Source organism: Nuphar pumila, chromosome 4 (genome assembly GCF_984573655.1).
Source record: "Nuphar pumila chromosome 4, dmNupPumi1.hap1.1, whole genome shotgun sequence".
In the NCBI taxonomy this organism is placed as follows: domain Eukaryota; kingdom Viridiplantae; phylum Streptophyta; class Magnoliopsida; order Nymphaeales; family Nymphaeaceae; genus Nuphar; species Nuphar pumila.
In genome coordinates this window covers 38,937,932-38,960,944 of record NC_143252.1, presented here as the reverse complement: position 1 = coordinate 38,960,944, position 23,013 = coordinate 38,937,932, and positions in this window count along the sequence as shown.

Below are 23,013 nucleotides of genomic sequence, written 5' to 3'. Positions count from 1 at the left end.
TTCCCAGCCGGTGCTTCCTTGGCAGCTCCTTCGGATTTGAGCTATCAACATCAACCTCCATTGCTCCACCTTCACCACCTCCACAGCAGCATAGCAGCTCCAACATCTCCACCACAGCTTAAACACCCCCAGCACTTTGGAAGCCTTCTCTGCAATCGGTTCCAGCCACCTCCACAGCAGCCATCATCGAACTTCATCTTGCAACAGCCACCTCTTCCAAGAGCTCCTCTAGCCGGACCCCTACCCAACTTCAACCACCTTCACGCCCAATAGCTGGTCCAGCATATACAAGGAAGCATCCCTTTTCAGTTGGTGTCATCTTCCTTCAATTGATCCAAACTAACCCAAGGTAAGATATTCATTTTGTTTTTGTTTTTTTTATTATTATTATTTTCATTTGATTTCCTTGTTTCATGTTGTTGCTATTGAGGGAAAATGATCCGTCCAATCAATGGACCAGATCCTCCCTTCTCATAGCCATAAAAATAAATATGATTTGTGTCTCCTTGAATTTTTCATGTTTCATTCCATGTTTTAGATAAATTTTATGTTTTATGTATTGCATTTAGTCTCATTTCTCCGTTTCTTGTTATTTAGCTCAATTTAATTGATAGTTCATCATGTTTTATTTTAGATATCCACTTTAGCTATAATTTCATATAAAACTTTTCGTTCAAAAATCCTAAAATTTTTGTGATAGTTACAATTATCTGTCTGTGATATCCTGCAAAAAATTGAAATCCATTTGAGCTTTACATCCCCATTAAACAAATCAAACCCTATATCGGGTTTTCTGTCTTTTTAAATTTCCAGTTTGCGCTTTAGCAGACAAGAACCTCCAGCACCACCCTCATGGGAAATCCAAATCGTCCTCCAAAAATCACAGTAGATTTATGATTGAATCTACTAATGATCTGGAAATTTTGAGGTTTTTCCAGTCAGTTTTGACCTCTGTAAAAAATCGGATTTCTCAGACCCCTGGGAAAATCTCGATTTTCTTTTGTCAGGATATAGACAGATTTTAATGCACCGACTCCTCCAAATCTGTAGTCCTTCTGCAAAAACTTTCAACATGAAAGTTGTTCCTAACATGATTTCCTGTCATTTCCCAAAATTTGGGAATTTTTAGATCTGTTACAGTATTTTTCCCGGATTTTCTATTTCTGTCTAACAGATTCCAATGTCCAGAAATCTCAAAGATTTAGGTCTCTGATAACAGTATGGCCTTTTCCAAACCGTAACCCGAATCCCAATAGTGTCAAAATATCAAATCTTTCTCTGTTTGTCAGGGACATTTTCCCACAATTTCAGCCATTTTCCCATCTGTCTGCCATTTTTACCACATTTTCTACCAAAACCTATCTGTTTCCTTCATTTACTAGAGTCGCCGGATTCCGATCCGACTTGCCGGAGTGGTACAGCTCCGACCATAGGTCAAAACCAGAAAGTGTCAAAGGAACAAATCCTTGTCTTACTGTCCTCTGTCATCCCATAAAATTTGGGAAATTTTTATGGAAGTTTGTTATCCTAAATCTCCTTTAGAATCAATATTTTAGGCAAAAATCATGAAATTTAGGGTTTTTATTTGAATTTCCATATTTAAAAATACAAAAAAATTAGATTTTCGAGCTCCATTCTATTTTTACGGTTATTTTAGGTGTCCATGCCAAATTTGGTTTAATTCCAAGTTCATTTGCTTCATGTGTTAGTTTATCTTTAAATTCAGAAGCGAAAATCAAGCGAAAATCAGGTTAAATTCGATATTTTATGATATTTTCGCCATTTTAGGGTTTTTATAATGTACATAAGCATGTAGAATCATATTAGGGTTAATTTTAATCTCCTTTGCATTTCATATTTTTCAATTTTGCGGTTTCAAGGCCATAGTCTTGTTATTGGGGGTATTTTGGTCATTTTGACCTAAATTTCGAAATTTCAATTTCTAATTCTCCCAAAATTTCATGAATATCATCATATTTCATCATATTATGTTTGATTTATTTCATTTGATTTTCAAATTTCCAAAATTTACAAAAATTCTTTCAGAAAACCCTGATTTCAAGGTCATCAGGGGTATTTTGGTCATTTTGACCCCAATTTCGAATTTTCAAGTTTATTTTCAAAATTTATTCATTATTTCTCATGTTTATATCAAAGGGAGTATGATTTTGGGTTTATATCTGAATAATGTCCGACAATTTCCCATATTTTCGGATAAATTCAGAAAAACCTACATTTTTGTGCTAACCTTGTTTTCTAGTTTTGCAGGAACATTCAAGAAGAAGACTTAGATTTTATTTTTCTTTTTATTTCAATTCAATGTAACATCAAATGTAATAATTTGGAATAAGAGTTACATTTCTGCTTAGAATAGGGTTGCATTGCATATAGTTAAATTTCTGCAAAATTTTAATATGTGATGTATGATTCATGCACATTATTTCAAATTCACTATGGTTTACACGAATGGCACGTGCACAAGCTCTTATGGAGTTTATAAACTCGGTGGGATTTGTATTTATGGCCATAGTCAGAATACGAAGAAAACCAAGATTTATGATCTTCGTATTAGCCACATTGAGCCTACACACTTAGGCTAACTTCAAAATGCACTGCATTTTTCAAAGTTTCAAAAGGATTTCTCAATTTCTTAATTGAAATTCCCTTTTCAAATTCATATTCATTCATTCATATCATTCAAATTGTATTATTCTCAAATTCATTTTCCAATTTCAATTTCAGAAAATTCAGCTTTCTCAAGAATTTTCAAGTCTTTCTCATGATCTGATTTTCTCAAAATCCTGAGTTTTCAAAAGAGATTTCAAAGCATTTCCCAAGTTTAAACCAAGATTTTCCAATGTTTTAAAATTCTCAAATTTCAAAATCCCAAGTTTTCAAAAAAATCGATTTTCTCAGACTTCCTATTTTCCTGAGAACCCAGTTTTCCTGAGAAATCACTTTCCAATGCAAATTTCTGATTTCCAATGAAATTCAATGATTTTCCCAGGAATACAATTCTCAAGTACTTTTTCAATCAATTTTCAAGCATATTTCAATTTTTCAAAGCAAACATCATATTTTTTAAACTTGCATTTTTTTAAAAATCCATAGCACAAGCCTGATTCTTTGTGCATTCTAGGAAAAATAGAGCATAATTTAGATACTTGAATCAAGTTAGAGCACATAATTGATCCTTGGTTCAATTACCCCTGGTAAAGGTGCCAGGAACGGTTGAACCTCGTACCGACAGGCGGATCCCATTCCATGGAATTTTCCCGCAAATTTTCAAAACGGAGGCGAGTAAATTTTCAAAACAATTTTCAAAACTTTGGTCGAGTTTGACTCGCAAATTCGTTTCTCTCTCGCAAGGGAGGGGAAAAATTTTTGCGATGATAACAGGTTTGGCGACCGAGATGGGAACTGTCCTCGCCTGATCAATTATGTGCTTTAACTTAGCCCAATTGTCAAAATTATGTTCTATGAAATGTCAGCTTTAATTTCTGATATCATGTGAACCTAGGAGCCTAGACTTGAACCCAGCTGACATGGATTGCATGTAGACTAGGCATGGTTTGGTATGACCATATTGAGGAGAATTATGCATGCTCACATAGACTTAGGTCTGAAATACAACACTCCTCAATCTAGGACTTGTATGAAAACAATGTTTGCTTCTTCAAAAGTTTTCAAAATTCTATCTCTTTAGGACTTAGAGCCCTCTGTTTGCCTGCATGTGATCATATTTCAAAAACCACCCCACCTATGTCTACCCGGTCTTCACGTTGCTGGGCTCTCTTCCAGAACCATAGTTCGGGACAGAGCCTCACAACTGGGCCACTTATTTGGGCTAACGCCCCCCTGCCACGTACCAAGGGCCATAGTCCAACGTATATCGGCAGGCGCTCAAGGATGTTGGGAAAACACAAGCCTAGACCCGGAGATGAGTTTTATGCCACGTACATCGAGCCTCGGCTCGAGTATATCGGCATAGCATGATTGGACACAGTTGATCTAAGCCTAGAGTCAGGATTAGGGTCCTAAAGCTCTTTCAAAATCAATGCATTTAGAGTTGGCTTCCTAGGGATTGCTGTATGTGCATAATTGTTTGTAATTGTATATATGATATTCATTTTCGCCTTATTTTCTCATATTTTTCCCAAGTTTTCCAAAATACCAAACAATTTTCCAAAATACCTCATTTTTCATCTTTTATGAAATATCTCCTTTTTCTCAAAAACCCTGGATGATTTTTCTAAATTATCCACCTTTTCCTTCAAAACTCCAGGAAATTTTCCATTCTTTCGTTCCTCTGAACTTCGAATTTCCAGCTTTCATTTTATCCTGCCTGCAATTTTCAAATTTCTTATATTTTTCCAAAGTCTAATTCCAGTCTTCTTGTCTTTCAGTCCAATGGCATCCAGTCAGCTCGATTCTGTTTTTCCTGAGGGTCACATCTCCTATGAGGTGCGACAAAGTCTTCCTGAGCATCAATCTCTTAGCACCGGACCCTTCTTCCCCCGGTGGTATTATGTCTGGTTCAAAAATTTCTCTCGTATGTTTCCGGACCACTTGAGCGATTGTGGGTTGGAATTGGCATCTGCAGTGGGAAAGTTGACAGTCAACGGCAATCTGATTCATGCACTGGCGGAGCGGTGGAATCCGCGCACTTGCACGTTCTGGTTCCCGTGGGGCAAGATGACAATACTGATGGATGAATTTTCAGAGATTGTGGGACTGCCCGAGCCAGTCGATCAGCCTGGAGATCCATTAGAGCAGTAATTTCTGATCAATGTCAAGGGTCTGGACCCCAAAGATGTCGTAGCTCGCATGACAGGGGGCAAGTCTTTGCCACTGATTGAAGAAAACGAGAATGAGTACGTGAGCCTGATCGAGATCTACCGACAGCATGGAAAATTTGCAGAAGTCAACTCGCTGTCCAGAACAGCTCAAGAGAGAATTCAACATGCGATGGTTCTATGTACTGTGGGACTTGCTTTCTTTCCAGATGGACAGAATTAAGTGGATGTCAGAATAGTTCAGCTTTTGAGAAGATGAGGAAGTCGACAGACCAGCCGTCTCTCGATAGCCATGGCTGCGCTTGCTTTTCTATACAGAGGACTGACCCGCTTCACACTTGGAGAGTCCATCTTAGTCGAGGGATGTACTTATGCTCTTCAATCTTGGTTCGTTCAGCATGTACCAACCAGAGCTAGTTCATTCAGATACAACGGTAAGGAGCTCCTTCCAGTTGCGCGGTACCGATTCCTGATCGACTATCTGCAGGAAGAAGAAGTGGTGTGAGACTATTTTGATCGAGAATTATCGCCTCCCAGATACACCTATGCATATGGCAAGAGATTCAAGTTGCTTGGTCCATTCTTCTGTGCTTACTATCATCCGGAGCGGTGTGTTCGACAGTTTTCTCAGAGACAGAAGCACATAGAGATGCGGCTGCTATCTGGAGTCGTGCCAGAGTTCGACCTTACATCAGCACAGTGGTCCGGAGCATACCATTCTGCCATATATGGCTGGGATTCTTTCATCATTCTCACTCTTTTCCTTGGTCCTCGTGTCTCTGTTGATCGTTAAGAGTGGTGACAGACTGTCTATATACTCCCTCTTTCTCAAGTCCACTATTGATGCAATCATATTTTTCCTTCAATAAAGAAAAAAAAAAATCCTTCAATTTTCATTCTATCATGGTTTGATAACCTCGCCTAGGTGACAAGGCATATTTGTAGTTGTTCGTTCTCCTTGTAAAGAATGACAACATAATTGTCGTGACTCCAGCGGCGACCCAATCCCTAGTAATGGGATGTTCTTTCAATTATCTATCAAATTCTCATCAAATATTTTTATTATATTCATTTCTATCTTGAATCTTCATCATCGAAATTTAATCATCCATTCTACAAAGAGCATCAGTATTCCCAAGTGGTTCAGATCAGATCAAGCAAGAAGACACCACTGTATCAGGGCATCAGTGATTTTAGAAGCAGGCAAGAAGAAATGGATTCTCCAAGATTTGCCAGAAGACAGAGTTTGAATGATAGGGATGACATTGATCCTACTACATATCAGATGTTCAAGAAAATGATGATTAGGATGATGTCTGAGCAAGCTAAGGACTGTTTCAGAAAGGCTCCCATAAAAAAGAAGACATCTGTCTCCTTCTCTTAGAATATCACTGGTAAGAGTAACGAGCGATTTGGCATGTGTCTGCCCGATATTTTATTATTGCCGATGTCCTCTATCATCGTGGATTCAGTTCTAAATATGCCAGATGCCTAGATCAAGATGAAGCCAAAGAAGTCATGCGGGAGGTACACGAAGACATTTGCGATGGTCACGTCGGCTACCAAACTCTTGTCAAACAAATCATCCGAGCAGGATATTACTGGAGAACTATGCAACAAGATTGTTATCGTTTTGTGAAGAAGTGCGTTCAATGTCAGATGCATGCACCTTCCATTCATGCGCCAGCGACATATTTGCAATCTGTCGTCTCACCATGGCCATTTTCTATGTGGGCTTTTGATGTTGTTGGCCCCATTACTCCTTCTGCTTCAAATGGCCATAAATATTTTCTTGCTGCAACAAAATATTTTACTAAATGGGTAGAAGCAGTCACTCTACGCACAGTAGAAGGTCGACATGTGGTCTCATTCATCCATAGGAATATCCTATGTCGTTTCGGCATACCGCACAATATCGTGTCAGACAATGACAGTTATTTCAAGAATGAGAGAATGAGGACATTTTGCTCAAAAATCAGAATCCATCATAATTTCTTCGCTCTTTATTATCCTCAAGGGAATGGTCAAGCAGAGGCCACCAGTAAGATTCTTATTAGAATCTTGGAGCGAACTTTAAAAACAGTTCGTGACTGGCATGAGAAGATCCATGATGCATTGTGAGCATACAAAATCATCATTCGAAATCCAACTAATGCTACTTCGTCAGAACTTGTCTACGGAACTGAAGTAGTGCTGCCTCTACATGTTCAGAAACCTACCTTGAATTTCGCATCACTGCTGGAGTTACCGCTTGATCAGTATTAGCAGCAGCGACTGGTACAACTTGATTTGCTCAATGAAAGAAGACTCAGAGCAGTAGAGCATGCTCAATCATATCGTCAGAGGATAGCCAGGCAATATGCAAAATTTGTCATTCAAAGGAAATTCTGAGTCAATGATCTAGTGATCAGATCAACGACCTATCTCAAGCACCGCCCGGGTGGCAAATGGTCATCGAATTGGGAAGGGCCCTATATTGTCGAGGAAGCATTACCTCACAATTCATATCTGCTCATCAATGCCGATGGTGTGGAATTATCAGACCCCATCAATGCTCAACATGTGAAAATTTTCTATACTTAAATCCTCTATTCCATCCTTTGTAATTCCTCAATATATTTTCCTCAATAATGGTCAAATCCTTCTTTCCCAGTTACACTGGGGCATTATTTTGAAAATTTGTCTTCAAAACATTCTGTATGCAGGCAGGATCAAACAAATCTCTCATTTTGCATACATGTGCATTCATTTACATCATTTTGCATACATTTGCATTCATTTACATTTACATGCATTCATTTGCATCCATTTACATTCATTTGCATCAAATTCACTTCCCCTTCAGGTTAAGGGATAAACCTGAATTTCCCTTTCAGGTTAAGGGATAAACCTGAACTTCCCCTTCAGGTTAAGGGATAAACCTGAATCATTTTCCATAATTCTTTAATTTCGACCTCCGGGTCATCCAATTTCCAATTTTCAAATTACCAAAATTCTCAATTTCGACCGCCAAGTCATCCAATTTCTATCCCCGTTCAGGATAAGGGGATAATCCTGAAACCGTTCATAGAAGCAATCCAAGTCTATATAATAGTTCTCGTTCTTAATTGAACCAATGACGTTCGTAGGCTGAATACCTATCGAACCCATGTCGTTCCTAGTGAACCAATGTCGTTCTTAATTGAACCAATGTCGTTCGTAGGCTGAATACCTATCGAACCCATGTCGTTCCTAGTGAACCAATGTCGTTCTCAATTGAACCAATGTTGTTTGTAGGCTGAATACCTATCGAACCCATGTTGTTCCTAGTGAACCAATGTCGTTCTTAATTGAACCAATGTCGTTCGTAGGCTTAATACCTATCGAACCCATGTCGTTCCTAGTGAACCAATGTCGTTCTTAATTAAACCAATGTTGTTCGTAGGCTGAATACCTATCGAACCCATGTCGTTCCTAGTGAACCAATGTCGTTCTCAATTGAACCAATGTCGTTCTTAGGCTGAATCCCTATCGAACCCATGTCGTTCCTAGTGAACCAATGTCGTTCTCAATTGAACCAATGTCGTTCTTAGGCTGAATCCCTATTGAACCCAGGTCGAACCCCTGCGAAACCAATGCCGTTCTCAATAGAACCAATGTCGTTCTTAGGAGGAATCCCTATAGAACCCATGTCATTCTCAGTAAACCAATTCACAATTTTGACCTTTTTAGCCAATCAATTTCCAATTTCCAATTTCCAATTTCCAATTTCCAATTTCCAATTTCCAATTTCCAATTTCCAATTTCCAATTTCCAATTTCCAATTTCCAATTTCCAATTTCCAATTTCCAATTATCAATTTCCAATTTCCAATTTCCAATTTCCAATTTCCAATTTCAAATATCAAATTTCAAAATTCCAATTTCCAAAATTTGACCCTTTTGGTCATCCAATACCAATTCCAATAAATTTCTCTTGCAAGAGACCCTTTTTATAGGGAGAGTTCGAGGGAGCTCGTTCTTTTCGCATGCTATCCAATTCGTTCACTTAGCCCCTTTTCAGGGAGAGTTTGAAGGGACTCGTGTCTTTGTGAACCGTTTGCAAAACAAAATTCCAATTTCATACAAGGAACCCTTAGTTCAGGGAGAGCTTCGACGGAAGTTCGCTTTCCTTGTGACCATAATTTCGTACTAGGCCATTTCATCATGAAGGACCCTCTTTTCAGGGAGAGTGTGATGAACTCGTTCCTTCATGACCAATTTACCAACCTCACCAATTCTGGCCCCCTTTCCATAAGAGAAGCCTAATGTTAGGAAGTTTTGACGAAAGCTTAATTTCTCTTCGAAAGTTCGTTTTGCAAACACCTCCTCTTCAGGGAAGAGAGGAGTAATTCCTATTTCCAATTTCTGAATCTTCTTCTTTGGGGAAAGGAGAAGAAAATTTTTGTCATGGGTGCGTTGCGTTGTACTTCAGATGCTCGCTCTCACCAAGGATTTCAAGAACATTTTGCCAATTTGTCATTAAATATTTGTTGATTTCAAAATTTTTATTGTACAAAAACATTACTTCAGAATACCTTCAGTATTACTTTCGAAAGGACAAAGCTTTCGCAAAGAAGGATTCAAAATTCAAATTCTTTCTATTGGCCAACCAAAAGGATGAAGAATAAATCCCCGATATGGCCAGCAAAGGAAATTCAATATTGTTGCAAAGCCATAAGTGATCGGTATTGATCGCAGTCAATGGCACATTTTTAAAGATCATTCTTGGAAAATAAACCAGTCGAAATATCCTGGGTGATACAGGAAAATCCATTCAATCCCTATATCTCCTCAATCACCTAAAGCTGCAATTAAATATCTGCAAAAGGGATCTCTCAACTGTCGTCAAGATGAAGGCGAATTAGGCGAGTAGACCCCCGGGGCCAAAGAAGATTTGAATCATCTCCAAGATGATGGAGTTTGTGACGGATCCTTCCAGGGAAAGTTCAGAGCACCGTCAAGATGAAGGCGACTGCGATGAGCCTCCCGACAAACCCTAAAGGATATTTAATTTCCGCTATCATCAAGAGATTTCCAACCAATGAGCCAATAACCGTCGATATAATCCCTGAGAGAAAAAGAAGGATCGGAACATCTCCAAGATGAAGGAGTTTGTGACGTACCCTTCCAAAAAAAAAAGAGAGAGAAAAGTCAAGACATCTCCAAAATGAAGGATGATGTAATCTCCAAAAACCCAAGAGAGCTCTAATTCTGCCAAAAAAAAATATAGTAGGCAGAAAGATCGTCATGAGAAAGAATTCCAGGATATCAGACTGCCAAATCTGCCAAAGAATCCTCTTTAAATTTTGTGAAATTCTATTATCAATATTCTTTCACAAATTGCTTTCACAATATCAAGAATACTCTCTTTTCTGCTCATATCAGGGAAATTGATAGCTTCCTTGAAAGAAAGCCAATTGCAAGCAATTTGAATTCGAATCTTGATTTTACGAAGTTAAGTCCAATCGGAGATAATACTTCAGGTAGAAAAGAGGGATACTTTCAAAACAATGTGCATCATTTTCAATTATTTTGAATCAACAACAATTTTCAACATTTTGACAATATTTTCTAGCTATCCTGGCGTGAAGCGAGAGCTTGAGGTTCATCTTTGGCACATCCTGACATCAGTTGTTATCCCTTTTAGGACTTGATAACGGGAGTTGTCAAGATTTCTTCCCTTCTTTGGTATAATCTGAGCGCACGGGCTCTCAGATTCGCACACTTCCCTGTGTCCCCACTGTCCCACCATAGACAGTCCAATTTCGGCTTGAGGTTAAGCCACCAATTTCAGCAAAAGGCAATTTCAAAAGTTATTTAGTCTCAGCAATGAGACGCCCAAAATCAATCCCTTTTCAAACTTTAGGGACCCCAATTTCCTTCTTTTTGCAAAACCCCTATCGGATTCATTGTGCGGAAATCCGAAGGTGCCATCACGGTCTCTTCTTTCGAGGATTCCGTTCATTTTATACCCAATCAGGATAAGGATACAAACCTGAGCCTCCTTTGATGAGGTATTTCATTTTTCGCCCAATCAGGATAAGGGTACAAACCTGAGCCTCCTTTGATGAGGTATTTCATTTTCCGCCCAATCAGGATAAGGGTACAAACCTGAGCTTCATTCTGATGAGGTATTTTATTACCCGATCAGGTTAAGGGTATAAACCTGGGCCTCCTTTGATGAGGTATTTCATTTTTATGCCCAATCAGGATAAGGGTACAAACCTGAGCCTCCTTTGATGAGGTATTTCATTTTCTGTCCAATCAGGATAAGGGTATAAACCTGAGCCTCCTTTGATGAGGTATTTCATTTTCCGCCCAATCAGGATAAGGGTACAAACCTGAGCCTCCTTTGATGAGGTATTTCATTTTCTTCCCAATCAGGATAAGGGTACAAACCTGAGCCTCCTTTGATGAGGTATTTCATTTTCTGCCCAATCAGGATAAGGGTATAAACCTGAGCCTCCTTTGATGAGGTATTTCATTTTTCTACCCAATCAGGATAAGGGTACAAACCTGAGCCTCCTTTGATGAGGTATTTCATTTTCTACCCAATCAGGATAAGGGTACAAACCTGAGCCTCCTTTGATGAGGTATTTCATTTTCTGCCCAATCAGGATAAGGGTACAAACCTGAGCCTCCTTTGATGAGGTATTTCATTTTCCTCCTAATCAGGATAAGGGTACAAACCTGAGCCTCCTTTGATGAGGTATTTCATTTTCCCGATCAGGTTAAGGGTTAAACCTGAGCTTCGTTTCTACACGAGGTATTTCCTGTCTCATCCAGGTTAAGGGTAAAAACCTGAATCTCACTTCTTTTGAGGCAAATTTTTTTTTTTTCTTCTTTATTCTCCATTTCATATCTACCATTTTCATTAAGGCTAATTTCTTTATACCCAGTCAGATCCTTCTAACTGGGGCATTTTTATAGCCCAAATTTGGTGTGTTTTTCTTTGCCACTAAGCTCGTCTTCAAGCCGGCTTAGTAGCAAAGAGGGGCATCTGTAAACACCCCAAAATTTCCTCATCCATTCTTAAATAACCCTCCTCGTGCAGTGCCAACCCTGTTAGGTCAGTGTAGGAGTCAAACCCTGAGTCAGTTTTAGAAAATCACCATTTTACCCATTTTTTTAGGAAAAATTACCAATTTACCCCTAGGTCATCCCGGACCCCAGTCAGTCGGAGTCAACCAAGCTCATTGGTTAGTTCAGAACATCTAGAATATCAATCATTTCAAACTCATCTGAGCTCATAATGAATAAACCATTTTCATTTCTGACCATTCCTGCCAAAATGGGATCATTTCTTCAGAAATGAGCTTACTTCTCACTCAAATCCAGGCCAATTGTCTCTGAGTCAGTCATTCATAGTCAGTCATATTCCCCAGAGTCTAACTTGAGCTCACCACGAGTTCAAGCGCTCCAATTTCAGTTCAAAAGCCTTTCCAAGTGTCTAGGATCCCATTTTAGTCCATTTCAGCTCTTTCAGCTGAAATTGAGCTGAGTTCAGCCAATTGAGCTAGTGTTCGAGCTTCGATTTTAGTTCATGTCAGTATTATTGACCTTTTTTTTTAGCTCAAAGTCAGCTCAAGTTCGTAATTCACTTCACTCCAGTGACCATTCCGTACCATTTCTCTAAAAATGACAGCTTTTCTTGAAAATTCAGTCGGAAAGGTCAGTTGAGTCAGTGCCTGGTCAGTTCATTTGAGTTCTGAAACTCTAAAACTCAGCTCAATCCAGCTCATTTCAGTTCAATCCAGCTCGAACCTCAATTTTCAGTGTCACTCTGATCCAGTAGAGTCCCGAAAACCATTTCTTGAGCTATTTTGCAAATTTTATCAATTTTAATGCTTTTTAAACTGGTACAGCTGCCAATCGGGGTCTAACATCTAAAATTCTCCATTCAGGGTCTGCATTTCGCATGTCATTTCTCATCATTTCATATCATTTCTTAGCATTTCATAACATTTCATCACATTTCATTTCATTTTCGAAGTCCAGAACTCCAGTTTTATAAATTTCAATCCAGATTGAGTTTTAAAAGTTTTCAGAAATCAATTTCAAACCTCGGGTTTCCAAAATTGACATTTTCACCCCGGGAGTCTAAATTTGGAAATATTTTCTCAAGAAAAATAATCTGGATTTCTTTCAAAATCAAATTTTCAAGTTTTACACTGGATTTGCTTCGCAATGAGCTATTGAACTTCAAAATCTGAGCTCGTTTCAAAAACTGCCAAAAATAGCTCATTTTGTTGGAAGCATTTTCTCGAGAAAAACAATTTGGATTTCTTTCAAAATTACATTTTCAAATTCTACATTGGATTTGCTTCGCAACGAGGTATTGAACTTTAAAATCGGAGCTCGTTTCAAAAACTGCCAAAAATAGCTCGTTTCATCTGGAAATTTTCTAAAAAGACTATTTTACCCCTCAAATCGTCAAAATGAATTTCAAAATCAAAATTTGGACCCGCTCTGAGATGGCCCATTCATTTGCATTTTTATTTTATTAAAAAAAAATGCTTCTTTTTATTTGTTTATTGTTGTTTTTATTGATTTTTATTTATTTTTTTTTATTTTTATTTTTATTTTTATTTTTTTAGAGAGGAGGTGGGACCCACAAGGTGGTCACCCAAACCTCCAGCCCTCTCTCCTTTCCTTCCTTTCCTTTTTCTTTTCCCCTTTCTCTTTCCCTTTCTTCTTCCTTTCTTTCCTTTTCTTTTTCTTCTTCCTTTCCTTTCTTTTCTTCCCTTTCTTCTTTCCTTCTTCCCTTCATTCCTCCCTTCCTTTCCCTCTTGCCCAGCCATTCACGTAAACCTCTTTGAGATTTCTTTTCATTAAACCTAGAAAGACCTAAGTATGGAAGGAATTAAAACCTAAGTTCTAAAAACAAAAAGAAAAAAAGAAGGAAAAAAGCCATACGGCTGCCCCCATCTTTCTAACCCATCTCCCTCTCTCTCTCTCTCTCTCTCTCTCTCTCTCTCTCTCCCTTTAGCTATCTTCTTCTCTCCTTGGCTGCTACAGCCACAGCAGCCTTCCAACCTCCAGCAGCACCTTAGCTTCAGCCACCACAGCAACCAAGCTTCCTCCTTCACCCCCATCTTTCCCAGCCGGTGCTTCCTTGGCAGCTCCTTCGGATTTGAGCTATCAACATCAACCTCCATTGCTCCACCTCCACAGCAGCATAGCAGCTCCAACATCTCCACCACAGCTTCAACACCCCCAGCACTTTGGAAGCCTTCTCTGCAATCGGTTCCAGCCACCTCCACAGCAGCCATCATCGAACTTCATCTTGCAACAGCCACCTCTTCCAAGAGCTCCTCTAGCCGGACCCCTACCCAACTTCAACCACCTTCACGCCCAATAGCTGGTCCAGCATATACAAGGAAGCATCCCTTTTCAGTTGGTGTCATCTTCCTTCAATTGATCCAAACTAACCCAAGGTAAGATATTCATTTTGTTTTTGTTTTTTTTATTATTATTATTTTCATTTGATTTCCTTGTTTCATGTTGTTGCTATTGAGGGAAAATGATCCGTCCAATCAATGGACCAGATCCTCCCTTCTCATAGCCATAAAAATAAATATGATTTGTGTCTCCTTGAATTTTTCATGTTTCATTCCATGTTTTAGATAAATTTTATGTTTTATGTATTGCATTTAGTCTCATTTCTCCGTTTCTTGTTATTTAGCTCAATTTAATTGATAGTTCATCATGTTTTATTTTAGATATCCACTTTAGCTATGATTTCATATAAAACTTTTCGTTCAAAAATCCTAAAATTTTTGTGATAGTTACAATTATCTGTCTGTAATATCCTGCAAAAAATTGAAATCCATTTGAGCTTTACATCCCCATTAAACAAATCAAACCCTATATCGGGTTTTCTGTCTTTTTAAATTTCCAGTTTGCGCTTTAGCAGACAAGAACCTCCAGCACCACCCTCATGAGAAATCCAAATCGTCCTCCAAAAATCACAGTAGATTCATGATTGAATCTACTAATGATTTGGAAATTTTGAGGTTTTTCCAGTCAGTCTTGACCTCTGTAAAAAATCGGATTTCTCAGACCCCTGGGAAAATCTCGATTTTCTTTTGTCAGGATATAGACAGATCTTAATGCACCGACTCCTCCAAATCTGTAGTCCTTCTGCAAAAACTTTCAACATGAAAATTGTGCCTAACATGATTTCCTGTCATTTCCCAAAATTTGGGAATTTTTAGATCTGTTCCAGTATTTTTCCCGGATTTTCTATTTCTGTCTAACAGATTCCAATGTCCAGAAATCTCAGAGATTTAGGTCTCTGATAACAGTATGGCTTTTTCCAAACCGTAACCCAAATCCTAATAGTGTCAAAATATCAAATCTTTCTCTGTTTGTCAGGGACATTTTCCCACAATTTCAGCCATTTTCCCATCTTTCTGCCATTTTTACCACATTTTCTACCAAAACCTATCTGTTTCCTTCATTTACTAGAGTCGCCGGATTCCGATCCGACTTGCCGGAGTGGTACAGCTCCGACCATAGGTCAAAACCAGAAAGTGTCAAAGGAACAAATCCTTGTCTTACTGTCCTCTATCATCCCATAAAATTTGGGAAATTTTTATGGAAGTTTGATATCCTAAATCTCCTTTAGAATCAATATTTTAGGCAAAAATCATGAAATTTAGGGTTTTTATTTGAATTTCCATATTTAAAAATACAAAAAAATTAGATTTTCGAGCTCCATTCTATTTTTAGGGTTATTTTAGGTGTCCATGCCAAATTTGGTTTAATTCCAAATTCATTTGCTCCATGTGTTAGTTTATCTTTAAATTCAGAAGCGAAAATCAAGCGAAAATCAGGTTAAATTCGATATTTTATGATATTTTCGCCATTTTAGGGTTTTTATAATGTACATAAGCATGTAGAATCATATTAGGGTTAATTTTAATCTCCTTTGCATTTCATATTTTTCAATTTTGCGGTTTCAAGGCCATAGTCTTGTTATTGGGGGTATTTTGGTCATTTTGACCTAAATTTCGAAATTTCAATTTCTAATTCTCCCAAAATTTCATGCATATCATCATATTTCATCATATTATGTTTGATTTATTTCATTTGATTTTCAAATTTCCAAAATTTACAAAAATTCTTTCAGAAAACCCTGATTTCAAGGTCATCAGGGGTATTTTGGTCATTTTGACCCCAATTTCGAATTTTCAAGTTTATTTTCAAAATTTATTCATTATTTCTCATGTTTATATCAAAGGGGGTATGATTTTGGGTTTATATCTGAATAATGTCTGACAATTTCCCATATTTTCGGATAAATTCAGAAAAACCTACATTTTTGTGCTAACCTTATTTTCTAGTTTTGCAGGAACATTCAAGAAGAAGACTTAGATTTTATTTTTCTTTTTATTTCAATTCAATGTAACATCAAATGTAATAATTTGGAATAAGAGTTACATTTCTGCTTAGAATAGGGTTGCATTGCATATAGTTAAATTTCTGCAAAATTTTAATATGTGATGTATGATTCATGCACATTATTTCAAATTCACTATGGTTTACACGAATGGCACGTGCACAAGCTCTTATGGAGTTTATAAACTCGGTGGGATTTGTATTTATGGCCATAGTCAGAATACGAAGAAAACCAAGATTTATGATCTTCGTATTAGCCACATTCAGCCTACACACTTAGGCTAACTTCAAAATGCACTGCATTTTTCAAAGTTTCAAAAGGATTTCTCAATTTCTTAATTGAAATTCCCTTTTCAAATTCATATTCATTCATTCATATCATTCAAATTGTATTATTCTCAAATTCATTTTCCAATTTCAATTTCAGAAAATTCAGCTTTCTCAAGAATTTTCAAGTCTTTCTCATGATCTGATTTTCTCAAAATCCTGAGTTTTCAAAAGAGATTTCAAAGGATTTCCCAAGTTTAAACCAAGATTTTCCAATGTTTTAAAATTCTCAAATTTCAAAATCCCAAGTTTTCAAAAAAATCGATTTTCTCAGACTTCCTATTTTCCTGAGAGCCCAGTTTTCCTGAGAAATCACTTTCCAATGCAAATTTCTGATTTCCAATGAAATTCAATGATTTTCCCAGGAATACAATTCTCAAGTACTTTTTCAATCAATTTTCAAGCATATTTCAATTTTTCAAAGCAAACATCATATTTTTTAAACTTGCATTTTTTTAAAAATCCATAGCACAAGCCTGATTCTTTGTGCATTCTAGGAAAAATAGAGCATAATTTAGATACTTGAATCAAGTTAGAGCACATAATTGATCCTTGGTTCAATTACCCCTGGTAAAGGTGCCAGGAACGGTTGAACCTCGTACCGACAGGCGGATCCCATTCCATGGAATTTTCCCGCAAATTTTCAAAACGGAGGCGAGTAAATTTTCAAAACAATTTTCAAAACTTTGGTCGAGTTTGACTCGCAAATTCGTTTCTCTCTCGCAAGGGAGGGGAAAAATTTTTGCGATGATAACATGGGACGAAAGTGGGTTGATCAAGTCTGCCAATTTCAAATGAGCGACAAGATTCTCCACTCCTGAAAGACATGATGGATCCCAGATTAGCTAAACTGTCTGCAACTTGATTGAAATCTCTCTTGATATGGAAAAGTTGGAATTCTTTGAATTTGTTGGCAAGAGCTGAGACAATCTTCTGGTAAGGAAATAATTTCTGATCTTTCACTTGCCATTCGGTCAGAACTTGATTGACGATTAACAAAGAATCTCCATAAGCATGCACTCTTTTGACATTGAAGTCCTGTAGAATTTTCAGACCTTGTATCAAAGCTTCATACTCGGCTATATTGTGAGTGCACTGAAAATCCAGTTTAAGAGAAAAGGGAATCATCTCTTTCTCTGGTGTGATTAGCAGAATTCCGATTCCTATGCCTGCCATATTCTTGGAACCGTCGAAGAATAAATTCCAAATTGAGGATTGTTGAATATTGCAGATCCGCTCATTGGGGAAATCATCCTCAGCTTTAACATCCTCTGCTAGAGGAAAATCTGCTAATTGGTCTGCAATTGCTTGGCCTTTGATAGATTGCTGAGAGACATATTCCAAGTCGTATTGCATTAATATGACCTACCATTTGGCGATTCGTCTGCTGAGAAATGGTTGTTCAAGAACGTACTTGAGAGGATTTAATTTAGATAGAATCTTGACTTCAGACGCCAATAGATAATGTCTCAATTTCTGACACATCCATACCAGAGCTAAACACGTCTTCTCTATCTGAGAGTATTTCTTCTCATAATCAATAAAGGTCTTGCTCACATAGTAAATGGCGTGTTCTATCAAGTTGCCTTCTTCGTATTGCGCCAAGAATCCGCCGCAAACAACTTGATTAACTGAAATGTATAGCAATAGGGGTTTTCCTAATTCTGGCGGCTTTAAAACAGGAGGATTGAGAAGATATTTCTTGATGCGATCAAATGACTGCTGACACTCTGGTCCCCATTCGAACCTCACTCCTTTTCTGAGCAAATGATTGAAAGGCTCACATCTCATGGCCAAATTAGAAATGAATCGCCGAATTGATTGCATGCGTCCTTGAAGGCTACGTAATTCTTTGAGATTAGTCGAGGGCGGCATGCCAATGATAGCCTTGGCCTTAGCGGGATCCATCTCTATCCCCTTCTTGCTGACCAAGAAGCCTAGCAACTTGCCTGATTTGACTCCAAAGACACATTTTTGTGGATTGAGTCTTAGCTTGTAAAGAATGAGTCTCTTGAAAACTTGATTAAGAGCTTCGATATGATCTTCCTCTTCTTTAGATTTCACCAGAAAATCATCGACATATGCATTCATAGTCTTGTGCATCTGATCATGGAAAATAACGGCCATAGCGCGCTGATAAGTGGCTCCAGCATTCTTAAGCCCAAAAGGCATAACCGTGTAACAGAAAGTGCCTCATGGCGTGATAAAAGATGTTTTGGATTGGTCACAAGCGACCAACTTGATTTGATTATATCCGGAGTATCCGTCCATGAAGGAGAACATGACATGCCCAGCCGTGCTATCGACTAGGAGATCAATGTTTGGGAGCGGATAGTCATCCTTCGGAGTGGCTTTATTGAGATCACGGAAGTCGATACAGATTCGAACTTTACCATTCTTTTTAGGAACTGCTACGATATTCGCCAACCAATCCGGGTAATCAATTGCTCGAATGAATCCTGCTTTAAACAGATCCTCAAGTCCTTCCTTGACCTGTTGCTCGATTCGAGGATCCATTTTTCTCAACTTCTGCTTGACTGGTTTCGCCTCAGGCTTTAGAATGAGGCGATGTTCCACCAATTTCGGATCTAAACCTGGCATATCCTCATAAGTCCATGCGAATACTTCTTCATGCTACTTGAGGAAATTAATGAGCCTTTCTTTCTCTCCTGGACTCAAACCACTGCCAATCTTGAGAATTTTAGGATCGTCTTCTGATCCGATATTGATATCCTCAGTCGGATCTTGAACTAAGGATGATGGCTCATCTTGCTTCTGAACCGATGCAAATTCTGGCAGTTCTTGAAGAGCTGAATCGAACTCTGTGGATTCTTCTGACTGCTTTGCAGTCTGACTACATTCTATTCTTATTCTGACCTGATGAATTATTGTTGATTTCGAACAGGCTTTTGGATTAAAGACGAGCTTCTTGATAGATCGGGAAGACATTCTGAAAATTGGAGGATAAATTGATTTAGGGAAATTGCTCATCATGAAATAAATTGCTTTTATTGAAAATAATTGGAAAGATAAAAGAGCAAAATGATTTCAATTTTGTGAAGATTTAATATTGAGGAGTAAAGAGACAAATGGCACCAAGATAGACAAAGGAAACTTGCAACTTTATTGCAAGATAGAATTAATCAAAATGACAATGATGAGAATGAAATGGGATATCATCCCGACAAAAGAATAGAAAAGGAAAGACAAATGAATTCTTCTAATGCGTTCCCTTAATGAAAACAGTCCCTTTCCGAATTCTTCGGCCATTAAAGCCCAATCTAGCCCTTTTAGGGCAGTGCTGAGGAATCACTGGTTCAAGACGACCATCTTCATTTTTGCCTAGGCCTCAAAAAGGCTGGTAGCCATGCTTCACTAATAAATCAAATCCCTTTTTAGCTTTCATAAATTGGGAGAATAGAGGATGACCCTTATCTTTCTGTTTGGTCTGAATTTGCTCAGTATTGGCCTCAGCTTGCTCTGCCAGCATCTTGGTCATCATTTTCTTGAACATGACGTACATTTGAGGATCAATGTCATCCTCAACCTGTTGTCCCTGATTTTTAGCTGATCGGGGGGAGTCCATCTCTTCTTCCGAAGCGATCGAGTATGCCACACCTTCGATTGATGAGGTTTTCTTTCCGGATCTTGTATGAACCATCGGGTATCACAAATGTTCTCTTGGATATTGCTGATGCTCTCTGCAAGGTAGAACTGATGGTTAGGTTTCTGAAGGAAATTTGGTTGGAGGAAAATATTTATTGAGAATTTTGGTAGACAATTGAAATAATATCCCATTACTAGGGATTGAGTCGTCGCTGGAGTTACGATAATTGTGCTGCTATTCTTTACAAAATAAAAAACTGGAAATATGCCTTGTTACCTAGGCGAGGTCGTCAAACCAAAGTGAAATGTAAAATAAAGGAATTTTATTGAGGGGAAAAACATGATTTTATCAATAATACACTTGACAGAGGGGAGGGGGACAGACAATTTTCCACCACTCCAGATAATCAGAAGATACACGAGGACCAGGAAAAATAGTAAGACTGACAAAGGAATCCCAGCCATGTCTGGCAGAATGGTATGCTCCGGACCACTGATCTGATGCGAGGTCGAATTCTGGTAGAACCCCTGATAGTGGACGAATCTCTACGCGCTTCTGCCTCTGAGAGAACTGTCTGACGCACCGCTCTGGATGATAGTATGCGCAGAAGAACGGGCCAAGTGACCTGAACCGCTTGCCATAAGCGTAAGTATATCTGGGAGGTGATTCCTGACGATCGAAGTAGTCCCATACGACTTCTTCCTCCTGAAGGTTGTCGATCAAGAACCAGTATCGCGCAACTGGAAGAAGCTTCTCTCCATTGTATCTGAAGGAACTGACTCGAGCTGGCACATGCCGGAGGAACCAAGACTGCAAGGCATAGGTGCACCCTTCGACTAGGATCAACTCTCCGAGTGCGAAACGAGTCAACCCTCGGTATAGAAAGGCGAGTGCGGCCATGGCTATGGAGAGGCGGCTGGTCTGTCGACTTCCCCATCTCCTTAGAAGCTGAACTATTCTGATATCCATGTAATTCCGTTCATCGGGAAAGAAAGCTAATCCCACCGTGCATAGAACCATCGCGTGCTGAATTCTCTCTCGAGCTGTCCTGGACAACGAGCTGACTTCCACAAATGTCCCATACTGTTTGTAGATTTCGAGCACGTCCACATATTCATTTCCATCCTCCTCGATCAATGGCCAAGACTTGCGTCCTGTCATGCGAGCTAAGGCATCCTTAGGGTCCAGACCCTTAACATTAATCAGAAACTGTTTCTCCAATGGATCTCCAGGCTGACCGGCTGGCTCGGGCAATCCCATAATCTCTGAAAATTCATCCATCAGCACCGTCATCTCGCCCCACGAGAACCAGAAGGTAGAAGTGCTCGGATTCCACCGCTCTGCTAGTGCGTGGATCAAATTGCCGTTAACTGTCTGCTTTCCCACTGCGGACACCAATTCTAGCCCACAATCGTCCAAGTGGTCCAGAAATATATGAGAGAAATTCTTGAACCATAAATAGTACCACCGGGGAAAGAAGGATCCGGTGCTGAGGACTCGATGTTCTGGAAGACCTTGTCGCACCTCGTAGGAGATGTGACCCTCAGGAAAGACAAAATCAGGCTGACTGGATGCCATCAGACTGGAAAACATGGAAAATTGGAATAAGACTTGGGAAAATACAGAAATTTTGAAAGAGAATTGCAGGCAGGATAAAATGAAGCAGAAAATTCGAGATCCAAAAGAAAGGAAAGATGGGAAATCACCTGGAGTTTTGAGGAAAATAGAGGAATTTCATGAAAATCGTCCAGGGTTTTAATATTTCATAAAATGGAGTATTTGAAAATCGTCCAAGGTTTAAAACATGGACAGTACATGGACATAGATTGGGGAATTTTGAGAAAATCGTCCAGTATTTTAGAAAATTGGGGAAAATATGGAAAATAAAAAGGAAATAATACATTCAATCAAATTCTGCATAAACAAGTATGCACAAACAGCATTCCCTAAAAGCTGACTCTAGATGCACAAATTTTGAAATGGCTGTAGGACCTTAATCCTAACTCTAAGGCTCAAATCAATTGTATCCAATCCAGTTATGCCTATATACTCGAGCCAAGGCTCAATGTACGTGGCATAAAATCAATTCCTCCGGTTCTAGGTTCAAGTTTTCCAACATCCTTGAGCACCTGCCAATATACGTTGGACTATGGCCCTTGGTACGTGGCAGGGGGGTTTTCACCCAAATAAGTGGCCCAGTTGTGAGGCTCTGTTCCGAACTATGGTTCTGGAAGAGAGCCCAGCAACGTGAAGACCGGGACAATATAGGTAGGGTGATTTTTGAAATATGAGCACATGCAAGAAAACAGAGGGCTCTAAGTCCTAAAGAGATAGAATTTTGAAATATTTGAAGAAACAAACATTGTTTTCATACAATTCCTAAATTAAGGAATGTTATATTAGACCTAAGTCTATGTGAGCATGAATAATTCTCCTCAATATGGTCCTACCAAACCATACATAGTCTATATGCATTCCATGTCAACTGGGTTCAAGCCTAGGCTCCTAGGTTCACATGATATCATAAAGCAAAGCTGACATTCCATGGAAATCGATTTTGACAATTTGAACTAAGTAGAGCATTAGATTGATCAGGCAAAGACAGGTCCCATCTCGGTCGCCAAACCTGTTATCATCGCAAAATTTTTACTTTTGCGAGTCAAACTGACCTTTGAAATAGTTTTTGAAAATAACTCGCCTCCATTTTTAAAATGCGGGAAAATTCCGTAGAATGGGACTCGCCTGTCGGTAGGAGGTTCAACCGTTCCTGCCACCTTTAACAGGGGTAATTGAACCAAGGATCAATCTTATGCTCTACTCTATTCAACTTGTCTAAATCATATTCTAATTTCTAAATGCA